We start from the raw sequence: 14670 nt of genomic DNA on the forward strand, positions 1-14670 counted from the left end.
AACACCTCTGTACAGGGAAGAGGGATGGGAGGATGTGGGGGGATCTAAGAGATCCTAGCAGGCTGCAGGACGCCTGAGTCTGATCTGTACTGGTGTATCCTGAAAAATGAGAGAGGAGAGAGACAGAGTGAGAGGAGAAAGAGAAGAAGAAAAAGAAAGAGAATAGAAAGGAGAGGAGAGGGGCCGGGCGGTGGCGCTGGAGGTAAGGTGCCTGCCTTGCCTGCGCTAGCCTAGGACGGTTCGATCCCCCAGCGTCCCATATGGTCCCCCAAGCCAGGAGCGACTTCTGAGCGCATAGCCAGGAGTAACCCCTGAGCGTCACCGGGTGTGGCCCAAAAACCCAAAAAAAAAAGAAAAAAGAAAAAAAAAAGAAAGGAGAGGAGAAAGGGAGAGAGAGAAAGGAGAAAGAAAAGGGAAGAGAGGAAAGAGCGAGAAAGAAAGAGGGAGAGGGAAGGGGAAAGAGAAAAGGGAGAGGAGAGAGGAAAGAGAAAGGAAAGGAAAAAAGAGAGGAGAGGAGAGACAGTAGCATTTCCCAAGGTCACACAAGAGGACTCGGGGTTCCTGCCCTTAGTAGCACCCCCACATCTTGCACATCCTGCTTCATCCCCAAGGGTAGGTCATCCCTCCTCATCTAACTGCCACCCCCTCTCAGACTGCCTCTAACTCCAGGGTTCGGGGTGAATCTCGTGTTCCCCATGCTGGGTTCAGATGGGCTCCTTCCCAGCTGCAGAGGGTTCGCAGGAGCCACTTTCCCACTTCAGCAACTCCCCACTCAGGGCACAAACATTCATCTCAAGGAAATACCCCAAGCTTTAGCTCTTTCCTCTAGATAGGGTGCTCCAGGATGAGGCTTGATTGCAGAGCTGAGATGGACAGACAGACAGACAGACAGACAGACAGACAGACAGACAGACAGACAGACAGACAGACAGACAGAGAACACAGTGGCATTGTGAGACCCACTCTCAGACTCTTCCAATCTTTGGCAATTTTTGCATGGATGAAGACATCAAAGCCCAGAGAAACAACTTGTCTCAAAGCATGTGAGTACACAAATATGAAAAATTCAGCAAAAAACACAGAAGCACAGAGGGCTTTGGGGTAGGGGGGGATGACCACCAGGACCACTTCCCTAGCATCGGTTTGAGCAGAAATCCCTGCCCAGAGGTGGTGAAGATATGGACACATCTCCACATCCTGAGGGTCTCACCATCCTTGTCCTTGTTGGAGCACAACAGTTGGGTCACTAAGGGAGCCCCTCTAACCCGCCCAATATTTCATCCTGATTGGCTGGCTTTAGTGTGCAGGAAAGCCCAACTACCATATTTTTCACTCTATAAGACGCATCTGCATCTGACCATAGGGGAAAGTGTGTTTTATGGTACAAAAAATATGGTAATTTCTAACCCTGGAGATTTCTCTGAAGTCATGGAGGTTGATAGTAAAAGAGCCAAAGGAAGGCTCTCTAATCTATTCTTGAGCTTCTGCACCCCAAACCACTTGAGCCAGCCCTCTGAGCTCTGCAGTTTCACCCAAGAGAAGCTCATTCTTCCTTCTTGTCACGCACCATCCAGACCAGGGGAGAAGGGGTGTCTTCCAGGTGGCATTTCAGCTGAGCCAGACCACCCAATTCCACTGATCTCTCTCAACTCAGCTCAACTCCCAGCCCCAGAGCCAGCTCAAAGCAGTGGGTGTAGACTGGAAATGCAGCATGGTCCTCATACTGGACTCAGAGTGCAGCCCCCCAAAAATGATGGGAGGAAAGCACCCCAAAAATGAGGCTGTTTGGGGGCCAGAGAGATACAACAGCGATAAGGCATTTGCCTTGCAATCGGACAACCCAGGACTGGCTTCAGTTCTATTCCCTGTTTCTCATGTGGTCCCCCGAGCCTGACAGGAATGATTTCTGGGTGCAGAGCCAGGAGTAACCCCTGAGCGCCGCTGGGTGTGACCCCCCAAAAAAAACAAAAAATAAAATAAAGAAAAGAAAATGAGACTGTTCTCCTTCCATCACTGCAACATCTCCAACTGCACCTCTGAATCCGAAGATGCTCCGGCTTAACCTGTTCCACCTGGTTTGCCTGTTACCAGAAGATCCTGTCAAACGCTCACCTCCTGGGATCTGGCCACCATCTGCAGCCTCACAGGATTTGAGCCTTTTTAGCAGGAGTCACACTGTTGGACCAGATTAGGCCTGTGGTCGGCGGAAAGCTCCCGATGGCTTTCATGTGCACGGCTGCCAAAGGAAGGCTCTCTAATCTAGCCTTGTGCTTCTGCACCCCAAACCACATGAAGCTGAACAGCAGAACTGGCTTCCATCGCATGGGGTTTGTGGCTGAGCCTTGGGTGAAAGGGGGGAGGAGGAAGTAAGGGAGATGCAAGGGGATTCGAACACCACTGCCCCTCACGTCCATCAGAGTAGTTACCCTTTTAGGATGGTCCCAAGACATGCTCCACTAGGTAGGTCACTTGATGCAAAATGCAAGTGATGATGGAGTCTTCTAGTCGAAGGCATGATTCAACAGGGCCATGCTGGGTCAAATCAGCATCTGATCCAGCTCAAGTTTGCTCCTGTAAGCAGACAACAGAGTCCAGGTAATCCTGGGTCCTTTATTTAGAGCTTGCTTGGGGGAACAGGTCTTATTCTGTCCCCCAATATTTCATTCTGATTGGCTTTAGTGTGCAAAAGAAAGCCCAACTAGTACTTAGCCCTGGATAGTTCTTCGAAGTCATGTAGGTTATTTGTAAGAGAACTTTTTTTTTTTTTGGTTTTTGGTTTTTGGGTCACACCCAGCGGTGCTCAGGGGTTACTCCTGGCTCTGTGCTCAGAAATCATTCCTGGCAGGCTCAGGGGACCATATGGAATGTTGGGATTCGAACCACCATCTGTCCGTCCTGGATTGGCTGAGTGCAAGGCAAACACCCTACTGCTGTACTATCTCTCAGGTCCCTTGTAAGAGAATTTGAGCCAGAGTTGGGGTACCTGGAACTCCTCCATCGTGAGACAATCCAGGTCTAGAATCTAGCAGTCAAAACACACCCCACCAAAGAGGCACCCCAGGACTGACTGGCAGGGAGAGAGGGGAGGGATCCCCTGAAGTGCCTGTTTTCCATCTTTCAGTTCACCCACCACTAGCCCACCTCAAGAATTAGAAGTACCCCCCCCCCCAAAAAAAAAGTACCAATGTGAACTGGTTATGGCTCATGCCACATGTGTGTTTTCATCATGGGTGTCCAGAGATCTCCTGGGACACACTCCCCATGACACCCGTCAAGATCCACCTCCACCCAGATGTCAGGGGCAAAGGCAGAAAAGCTGTTCCAAATTAGGACCGGAGGGACCCCCAGCCTCAGAACATGCCTATGGGAGTCTCACTCCTCATTTCTTCCAAATGCAGAGCCCTGCTCTGCGGAGGCCCCCAGGATCTGATAAGAATCCTCTCTAATTAACACACTAATTGTTTCAAAGTGTATATTTCGAAGGGCTGGAAAAGCGTGCCCCTGCAGCAAACCCCAAGCCACCTCCCTCCCTCAAATCCTGTTTAACCCACTATTTATCCCTAGAGGGATACATATGGAAAAATTTTTGCATTCTCAGAGATGCTTCAGGGTTACTCCTGATTCTGCATTCAGGACTCACTTCTGACCTTCCTGGCAGTGCTCAAGAGACCATATGGGATGCTAGGGATTGAACCCAGGATGGCCACGTGCAAGGCAAACACTTCTCCTGCTGTCCCATCAATACACTGGAAAATGTTAAGGCCAGATGTTGATGTATTTAAGGCAATTAGTCAATGTACCTTTAAAGGGTGATGACACTCCTTTCCCAATGGCAGTTGGACTGAGACATGCCCCCCCTTGCAATTGATCAGGCAAGATTCTAAAGATTTTGCATTTGTCAGTGCAAAAATCAAGCCCCTGAGAATTACTGTGGTTTGCTTTTGTTTTTATTTGGGGGTGCCATAGCTTGGGGTGCTGAGGATTAAACTCTGGCTTTGAACTCTCTCTCTAGCCCCTCTATTTTTCTTCTGAAATCTGACCATATAGATCAGGTGAGCATTCATCTTCACTGGAACATCCTAGAACAATCCAAAGGAGATAGTAGAAGGCTCAGGCACCAACTGGGGGCTCTTCCGGTTTGCTGACAGGAAATAGTTTGGGGAGGAGGTGGGGCTTTATGGTTTCTTTGTCTAAAAAGAAGTGCAAGTTGGTAAAGTTCTCTAGGCTCTTGCTAGAGAATACAAGATCTTCAAAATTAAACCCAACCCCTCCCACATCCTCCCATAATCCATGGGATCTGGTGTGTGTTATTGCTGGAGTCTGAAGCTAATGTATGGAGGAACAGATGTCATCTCTGTCCATAGAAGGGGACAGGGAGAGGCGAAGGCCCCAGGAACAGCTAGAAACAGGGAGACTTATCATTGTTTATTTGGGGGCCACCCCCAGCTGTACTCAGGACTCAAAGCTCACTCTTGGTAGGCTTGAAGGACCCTATGGGGTACAGGAGAATGGCCACTACCTTTCCTATCACTCCAAAATAGAAAGGCTTTGGAGGGCACATGCCACCACCCTCAATTTCTTCATAGCCAGGAATCTAATTAGGCCTCAGACTCCTGAGAGCCTTTTGGGGACAGGGGGCTCCTAAATAGTGCTTGAGGTCCCCCCCCCCCCGTGGCATTTGCAGTGAAACTCTGCCAATGGCACTGGACTGTGAGTGCCTGGGTGTGGCCATGTAGTGCTCTCAGAGCCAACAGAGCTCAGGGTCACAACGGGTGGGAAAGAAGCAAATTCAAGCCTTTGCCCATGCAAAACATGTGCCCTGGACTCCTGGCCTAGTTCCCCAGTTCCAAACTACAGGGGTGGGCAGAACCAGTCAATGCCAGGATCCTGAAAAGTTAAAGGTCACCACAGCCACACCCAGCATGCTGGGCACATCGCATTGGGCTAGAGATCAACCCAGAGTCACACACAATGCTGAGCTCCAAGACTTTTCTCAATTTCAGGGCCACGTCATGGGGCCAGTTAAAGCGTTTGAGCCCTTAAAGCCAAAAAACGTACAAACTCCAGGAAACCCAGAAGAGCACACCCAGTTTTAACCAAATACTTGGAAAAAAAAATAGCGCTGGTTAACTGGCCCATAGTACTCAAACTTAATGTTTACCTAGTCCAGAATCAAGAGCCTTGTGTTTAAATCACAAGCATTGACATTGGTTTTTTTCTTGGGTCTTCCAGGAAATAATCAATGAATTTGACATGTTTGATCCAAAGATTGTCTCTTATTCTCTCCTTCTCTAGCCTGCCTCATAAAGTTATACTTAATGTGGGGAGTGGGTACATGTGAACACTTTTGATGAGAGATATTACCACCCCCTTAAGAAAGCTGTGTGGGGCTGAAGAAATAGTACAGTGATAGGGTGTTTTGCCTTGCACGAGGCCAACCCAGGACAGAGCCTGGTTCGATTCCAGACATCCCATATGGTCCCCTGAGCCTGCCAGGAGCAATTTCTGAGTGCAGAGACACTGCTACTGAGCACTGCTACTGGGTGTGCCCCCCCCAAAAAAAAACAAAGCTTGGGGTGACTGGGAGGTAATCTGTGGGATCTTGTTCCATCAATTCCTGCATCAAGTCCACAGTCCTTGGCCTCTACAATGAAACAGAAGCCTGGGGAGCCTTGTCATTTGTTCATATGGTGTTTGGTTTGGGCTAGGTTTGGATTTGGGGGCCACACCTGGTGGTGCTCAGGGATCATTCCTGGTGGTGCTCGGGGGAACCCTATCTGGTACTAGAGATCTGATGTGGCCATGCGCAAGGCATGCATCTAGGTTGCCCAGGCCCCAATTCTTATGATTTTGATTTTAGGTGTTTTTGGGGTTTTTTTTTTGGTTTTTTTTTTTACCCACTTTTTTTTTCTCCATATTTTCCCTGGAAAGAATAAACAGAAGTTTATAAACCTGACTCTGAAATGAGTGGTTCGGGCCAAGTTAGGGGTCTCTGGAAGAGGCCATGTGGGGTTCTGTGCTGAATTTAACAAGAACTTGGCCAGCACATGGGAAGCTTATCCTGTAGGCCCCAGACCAAGTTTTGGTGGCAAGGAGGACCTGCATAGTAGGGGACACAGAACCCCCATTTCCTACTCCATGTCTTCTTGCTCTCTCCACCTCAGCATTACCAGTCACGGGGGCCTGCTGGCAGCCTGGCCAGGCATCCTGACCACTGACCTGGCCGCCAGGAGCCTCCCTGCCTTTCATGGGTCTTTTGTCTCTCTCAGGAGCCAAAGCAAACAGGGAAAAAGCAACTTGGTCTCGCTTTGGAGAAAGCTGCAGAGAACCCAGCTAAAGGCGAGGGTTGGCGGGCAGAACTGGGAGCATTGCTCAGACAAGCCGTCACAGAAAAGAAGAAAGTAGCCCAGATGCTTTTAGGGTTTTGTTTTAGGGTACACCCCATCACCTGCCGTCATGTTCAGGCTAAACTTGGAAAACTTCAATGACAGCAAATGGGGTATCCATGGGGAGCAGTGCCCAGCAAAGGAAAAGGAACCAGTCCCCTGAGATGCAAGAACAAAGCCTTCCCCAAGGGGGCATGTTTTCAGAGCCTAGTCTCTGGCTCTGGAACCCTTAGGCCTGAATCTACCAAAAAAAGGTACAGCTCTAAAGCTCCACTTCAAGTACCAAAAAAAAAAAAAAAAAAAAATTCCCAACAAATGGGAGACCTAAGCCTGCTGCCAAAGGGCCTCTGATCACCCAAAGTCTGGACTCCAAAATTGTGGGATTTGAGCAATAGCACAACAGATGGCATTGCCTTGCATGTGACCAACCTGGATTTGATCCCCAGCATCCCATCTGATTGGTCCCCTGAGCATAGCCAGGAGTAACTTCTGAGTGGAGCCAGGAGTAAGCCTGAGCATCACCAGGTGTGGCCAAAAATATCCCAAAACAAAATAGTGATTGTGATCTTCTGTCCAAAAGAGTCTCAACTGTGCCCTTTAAAGCAAAATTGACCAAAGTCTGGGAGGATGGGATGGGAAGTGGGCATCCCAAGATTAGGCCATGCCTACAATGTGGTCACACCCACATCCGGCCAAACCCACATCTATGTCAATTTACATCAGGCCACACCCATATCATGTTCACATCTGGTCATGCTTCTAACCATCCCTGCATTGGCACCTTTGTAAGGTAAGGGGGCACCAGCAGCTGTGCCCACCACAATGTTGGCTAGGAAGTCTCTAATTACCTTGTTTCCCACATAGACAATTGCCCCCCATAAAGTGGTGAGCTTCTTGAGCAGACGCTGGGTACCTGGTATATCTCTAGTGTCACTGAATTGAACCATGCATGGGAGGGTGTGGGCCTAGCCATGCAAGGAGCCAATGTCCAAGTTAAGTTTGAGGGCAAGGGGACCAGAGCCAACCCGAGTGATGGGCAGTGGGACACATGGTTTCATCAACAGCACACTGGAACTGGAGTTTGCTTGCTTTTTCCCTGTGCCCATCCCACCCCACAGACCTTCTCATCCAAGTCCACGCTGCAACTTTCAGTGGGTCTCTGTTGCCTTTTAGAACCAGGAGGCGAGGAGCTATGGAATGCTCTAGAAATGCTTCCTCATGAAAACAGACCCATGGGGCCTGAGCAGTAGCACAGCGGTAGGGCATTTGCATTGCATGCAGCTGACCCAAGATGGATGCAGGCTCTTTCCCCGGCATCCCATATGGTCCCCTGTGCCAGGCACGATTTCTAAGCACAGAGCCAGAAATAACTCCTGAGTATAACAGGTGTAGCCCCAAAAACAAAGGAACAAAACAATGAAAACAGGCCTAGGCAGATTGGATGGACCGCTGCATCCAGGAGCAGCCTGAAGAAGGAGAGTCTGGGGGTGTGACCCATCCTCAAAGCTTGATTACTGAGGTCCAGGTGAGGACCAGCATGTCCTTGAGTCTCACTTATTTCCCATCAGCCTCTGTCACCCCAAAGAACCTGGGGTATCACAAGAGCTGGATTCCCAAAGGGAGTCAGAGACACCCTGCAGAGTCAGGGCAGTGGGTACATGGTGGCTTCTTTTTGGAGGGAGACAGACCAGCTGGTCACTTTCTACATATCCCTGGTGCTGCAGAGGTGCACAGGAAGGTCAGAGTGAGCCATCTGGTGTGGAGAAGGGGGTTGTGAAGTCTCCAGAGGGAGGTGGGGGAACAGGAAAGCCCCCAGGACAGCCCCCACATGTTACCTGTGCATCATAAATGCATGCAGGTGGCTGTTTCGAGGTACCCCCCATGAACAGCCCAAAACTTACCTCCCTGACTACCTGAATGCTGTTTCCATGATTCAGAGGTACATCCTGCCTGGTGGGCATGAGCCTGACCAGGGTCTGGGAAGGATGGGGCATTCGAGATAGTTCAACAAGGGATCATGGGGCACGTGGAAGGGTTCCTTACAAAGGGACACAAAATCACCCACTCCATGTTCCTCAGCCCAGCTTCTGGAGGAGCCGCAGTGACTTAGTTCCAGAACATTCCATCTGGAAGGTCACCAAACAGAAGCTGCAGCAGATACCTCTGTATACAGGAAACCGGGATTCAATCCCTAGGCTGCCAGGAGTAACCTCCTTCACACACTAAGACTAAATGCTAGAAGCTACTTTCTTTTTAAATTTGGGGTGGTGGTGGGGACACCCAAAATCACACACTCCTGATTCTCCAGGCTCCCTCTCCTCAACTTTCTTTCCACTCTGCACGGCCCCCCACAAACACAAGCAAATGCCACCTCTTTTTTTATATGGAAAACCCTAAAATAGGCTCACACCTTTTAAAACGATATTTCCATCTCGAAGCCCGAAACCTTGTTTTACCTTTCTCCTGCCCCCTTCTCATTACGGCAGTGCGACGCATGTCTACACACACACACACACACACCACACACACACACACACACACACACACACACACACACACACACACACACACACACACACACACACACACGCTCTGCTACCAGACTTCCCTAAGCCGCTTTAATTGAAAAGGCATGATTTAGGCTAATCGACAGCAGATGGATCCAGCTGCAAACTGCAGAGAAGCGTTTATTGAACATGATTCACAGCAACGAGGCAAAACTTCCTTCTTTTTTCTGTCTTGCTCCAAGTTCCATCCATGGCCAGAGCAGCTCAGCAGAAAGGAGAGGGGCTGGGGGTGGGGTGGGGTGGGGAAGTAATTAGGGTTTAATTTTTTAACCATTTTTAACTCCCTTTTTAATTGCTTTACATAAACCTGTCCTAGAATTTTACAGCCTTCAAATCTCTGTCTAAGTCTGGCCCTTGTTTCTGGCTTTAATTACAAGGGAGGCTTGTCTGGCACATGAAATGAGAAGGAAAACACACACCATGGCAGAAACATTTATGCTGTTGGAGTCCCCAGCGTCTTCCATCTCAGCAAGCAAGCAAGCAAGGAGCATGAAGCCCGGAGGGCTGGCTGGAGGAGGCATGGGGCTGCCCAGTCTCAGGCCTGACCCATAACTCTCCTGGCAGTGCTCCGGGCCGAGACAGAGACAGCAGCTCTGGGCATTGGGCAGCACTCACCAGCTTCCGGCAGACCTCAGGGCGTGATTGCTAAGCCAGACCAGATGCGTGCTTCTGGGGAGAAGGGGGGGTCTGCCATCTGTCCCTGTTGGGCCCGAATGAGGCAGAGAGGAGCCTGCGGGTAGGGGCCAGGAGGGGGTTCCTGGATTGGCCCCCAGCAGGGAAGGGGCAGGGCAGTGGCGCCAGCAGGGAGCCCCTCCTTTCCTTCTCCCCTTTGCTAAATGACCCTGGATGCATTGGGCCTATGTGGGCAGAGCAGATGCTGTAGTGTGCAACAGAGACACAATCCTGCCCAGTGGGGACTTCCAGTGTTGGGGTGGGGGGTGGGCAGCAGCTGACAGGGAGACACTGTGGGGTCCGTCTGGGCCCTGCCCAGCCCAGCTGTGCACAGCAGCTGCTCAGAACAGGCCAGGGACCAGAGAGAGTCCAGAAAGAGTCCAACTGGGACAGTACTAGTCATTGAGCTTCTAGCCAGTTCATAGGCTAGTCACACCCACAGCTAGGCTAATACTGGTTAGTAAGCCTGTGACTAGTCCCCACATTCATGTACAGCTAGACCTATACTAGTTACTGTGTTCATAGCCAGTTCCCACGCTAGTCAGCATCTATAACTAGGTCAGTACTAGTCAGTGCATCTATGACCAGTCTCCATAACTAGTCCTCTTGCTAGTGTGCCCATAATAGTCCATGCACTAACATATCCACAACTAGTCCCATCGCTAGTTAGTGCTCCCAGCTAGGCTCTATGCTAGTTAGTGCTCCAACTAGTTCTTGTGCTATTCAATGCTCCCAACTAGTCCCTGTACTAGCTAGTGCTCCACTCTGGTTGGTTCTCAGCCCAGGGACACACAGCCTGCAAGGGCCACTCCGGGGCGCAGATCTTGCACCCACCCATCTACTCAAGCCTGCCCTGCCCCTGGGGACTCCTGCGGGGATGTGGGAAGGCAGCGGGGCGCCTGGCACCGTGGGGCAGCAGCTCTGGGGATGGAGCGAGGCCAGTGGCAGGGCCGCACACACGGTCATTACCTCCCCAAACCCCGAGTTAGTACAATTGAAACCCGGTTGCAGGGGCAGTGGGGGCTGGGGGAAGTCCCTTTAGGAAGGAACACTGGGATTAGGAGAAATCAGAGCAGTTGTCAGGGTTACAGGCCAGGCGCCTACCCTGTGATTACTGCAGAGGGAAGGGGGCAGGAGGCTGGGAGAGGAGATGGGCTGTGGCTTCCCTGCAGCTGGGAAACACCCACGGCTGCCTCGGGCCCTGCTTCTAGAACCTTCCCTGATCCCCAGGCCCAGTCCTTCCAGGATCCTTCCACAAGACCGCACCCCTGCCTGCCTCACCCCTGCTTTTCAAATTAGACACTCCCAAGAGGGTCCCTACTCTCGGGGTTCCTGGGTGCCACTGGCCGGGCCTAGCTTTCATCTAGCATCTCATCTTTGGAATCCAGAGTTCAGAGTTCATCTCTGGAACGCAGAGTTCAAAGCTCATGTCTAGAGTTCAGAGTTCTGAGTTCATCTCTGGAGTTCAGGGTACAGAATTCATCTCTGGATTTCAGAGTTCAAAGTTCATCTCTGGAGTTCAGGGTTCAAAGTTCATCTCTAGAGTTCAGGGATCATCTCTGGACTTCAGAACGCCAAAGTTCCTGCTGTATTCTGGCCCCTCTTTCTGGAAGCAGCCAGAAGGTGAAGGCCTAAGGTAAAGCCCAAATATAGGGGCCTAGTGGAGTTTTGGAGGTGGGCCCATAAAAATGGGCAAACTGGGACCAGGGAGCAGGGATACCCTCGGTGGAGGCTTAGGGGTTCTGCAGAATGGGAATCCCAGGTTGACAAAGCAACAGACCTGCAGAGGAGAAAACAGTAATTAGCTCCCCAGTTCTGCGAGGCTCCACCGGAGCACCCCCCCCAATCGCCCCAAGCAAGTGAGTGGTCTGGCTGTGTGCAGGGAGCAGGGGAGCCCAGATGGTTCAGTTGAGAGCAACTGTCAGCAAGTTCTCAAGACCCCCCCACCCCATCTAACTTCCCCCAGCACCCCATCTCAGGCATCTTAGATCTCAGGAGGCAGGTGGGAGAATTTAAGGGGTATCAAAGCTTGCCTTTCCTGAAAGCTTAGTCTGCACTCTCACACTCTCTGTCTTCCTGGAAGCCAATTCTAGAGCCCTTTGAGCTGTCTGAACCACCACACCAGCGAGGTGTTTTTGGAACATTCTGGAACATTCTCTTAATTCTGGTCTTCCTACTCCCTTGGCTAAGTGATTACTCTCCTGGGAAAGAAACATCAGTCACTCTGGCCTTGCAGAGAAATGCCTCCCCTCTTTACATTTACTAGACCCCACTGGGAATGAGCCTTTAAAATCCAGGCTTGAAGGTGGCCTCCCTCTGCCCCCAACGTGGGCATGACTGTGGACTGTTCAGCCCCTTCCTTGGAAAAGCAGCACCCCAGTTCTCAATGTTTTCCTCTGCGTTTCTGTTTTATTTATGTGTTTTTTGAAAAGTCATGGGTCACTCCTTGCAGTGCTCAAGGAACCAGGCAGGGCTGAGATTTGAACCCAGGACTCTCACAGTCAAAGCCTTTGAATTAACTCGCCTTCCCCAACCCAAAGCAATGTCTCTTTTCCAGCATTTTGGGGACTAAGACATCACCTGCTTTCCCAACTGGCCTAAGTTGGAGGTGTTTTGAAGAGTGCAGAATTTACAAGTCTTTTATCTACACAGTGAAGTGCTTGGAGATTGGGATTCATGGGGAAGCTGCTGCTTTGTCTGCATGAGACATGAATTTTTTTCCTTGACACTGCTTTAAAACAAGAGGTTTTGAATAATCCCTAGCAAACCAGGACAAGGACATCACTATGTATGGTGTGGCTATTTGGGGGACATAGCAACTATTGCAGGCAAGGTGTTTTACACCCCTGGAAAATTCTCTAGCTACTGTGTGTGTGTGTGTGTGTGTGTGTGTGTATACACACGTGTCTTTGAGTTTAGAGTTTCCCCCCAAAGTGAAGTAGGATAGCATCGTTCACAACCCAAAGCAGAAACTCCCCAAGTTCTCTCTGCAAGTTGGCCTCTGTACAGATAGACAATTCCCCAGAGCCCCTCACTTTGGCAGGGAATCTCTAGCAATGCATACAAGGTTCCTGGGCACCTGGCTGGCCTGTGCTCCCCACTATATTCTTGACCTTGAAGCCTGCTATACTTTTGAAAGGGACCCCCAACCCCCAAAATAGAAACCATTGGGGGGGTGGAGTGGTGGCACAGCAGCAGGGCATTTGCCTTGCACAAGACTGACCTAGGATGAACCGCAGTTCGATCCCTGGCATCCCCCAAGCCAGGAGCGATTTCTGAGCACATAGCCAGGAGTAACCCCTAAGTGTCATCGGGTGTTGGCGGAAAAAAAAAAAAGAAAAGAAAAGAAAAGAAAGAAAGAAACCATTTGGGGGTCATGCCTGCAGTGTGGAGATTTTAAGGAGGCTGCAGAGTGTTGGATTCCCAGGGCTGTGGCGGGACAGGTTTCTTTTCCCGCTTCCCATCACTGCCACAGCCGAGGTCCAAGCTCTGTGCAAAATTCACCCCATACAGGCCCAGCTCCCCACGTCTACCCACAGCCCAAACCTGGTGGCACCCTGGGGCTCCCTGCCTCCACCAGAGGCCCATGAGGGGTATCTGAGTCAGAGGATTGCAACCAACTTGGTTTAATGAGCTTCCCCTTCTAAATGGGGGGAGTTGAAGGGGGCCCAGCTGGAAACAACATCCAGATCTCCTTGAAAGTGAGGTACCAAGGGGCCAGGATATTGGAAGGTGCTGAAAAGGGGAGCACTCCCTCTGCTCCCGCTGGGTGGATCAATGCCCTCCTTTAATGAAAAGAAGGCCCCTCTCCTCTGTGCTCCCAGGGAAGGTCCTTGATTCCAGCAGCCCAGCCCTGCTGGGCGCCATGATCCAGCCCAGGAAGCCAGTGGAAGGGGCCAGCCAAGGAGACCCAGGGCGGTGGTGATATTTGATCATCGCTGGGACGGTTATTGGGTGAGACGGGTCTTCCCAGGGGGGACCAAGGCTCCATCCTGCTCTGAGAGAAGAATGAGGAACTACTAACAGATTCCCCCCAATTCTGCCTCTGCACCCCTCCAATTCTTTGGAAGAGCTGTGAGCCTGTCTTTCTAGTCAACAGAAGTTTATACACCTAAGCACAGCCTGTGTGGTTTTAGACTAGGTTGGCAACCCAGGTCTGATCCTAGCCTCTTCCAGTGTCTTTCTCTCCTTTTGCACACCACAGTGAATGAGAGTTCACCCCAAGGTCTGGCCTCAGCTCTCCCTCCCATGAAGCAACCACCCCCTCTCATGCCCCCCCCCCTCAAATGCAAACCAGCTCTGGGGAGGAAAAGAGTGAAGGAAGCAAGAGCAAAACAAATGGAAGCCTGGAATGCTCCTATGCACACAAATGATCCCAGATCCCAAAGCCCCCAGGACAGAAAACAAACAGGAAACCCAGAATCATTTCCAAATGCACTTCCCCTGCCGGCCCTGCCCTCAGCCTCCTGGGGGTGGGTCATGGAGAGTCAGACCTTGCCCCCCCCACCACCACCACCGAAAACACAGACACATGGACAGGAGGGTTGGGATGGGGGTTGACTGCCATTTCCTCTTCTCCAGCCTCCCTATCCTGAGGGTGTCTTGGTGGATGGATGGGATGGTGGGATAGGATGGAAGCTTCTGGCTACTGACACCACCACCTCTAGGGAGCAGCTGGAGAGTGGGGGGCTCCTCCTCCCTGGCCTTTCAGGCAGCCCTCCCACCGAGCTGGAGCAGAAGCTGTGGCACCTGGCCTCCTGGACCCCTGATTTCTGCAAGCGCCCTGATTTCGGGGGCAAGACCTCTGGCTCTTAAGAAAACAGATCGAAGCTTCTGGTGTCCAAATAAAACTTACCCGTGATCCTGCAAATGGACTAAGAGGTCTCAGAAGCCAAGGAAAAGGTCTCAGCAGAAACACAGCTGCAGGCATCAAGTTCAAGTTCATCCTCTGAGCCGGTGTGCTTGGAGGGCGGAGGCAAGGATGATTCCTCAGGTTCAGTGGACGCTGCCCCCGGCATCCCTGCAGCACAAGGTCAGCTCATCTT

This window comes from Suncus etruscus, chromosome 1 (genome assembly GCF_024139225.1).
Source record: "Suncus etruscus isolate mSunEtr1 chromosome 1, mSunEtr1.pri.cur, whole genome shotgun sequence".
Lineage (NCBI taxonomy): Eukaryota > Metazoa > Chordata > Mammalia > Eulipotyphla > Soricidae > Suncus > Suncus etruscus.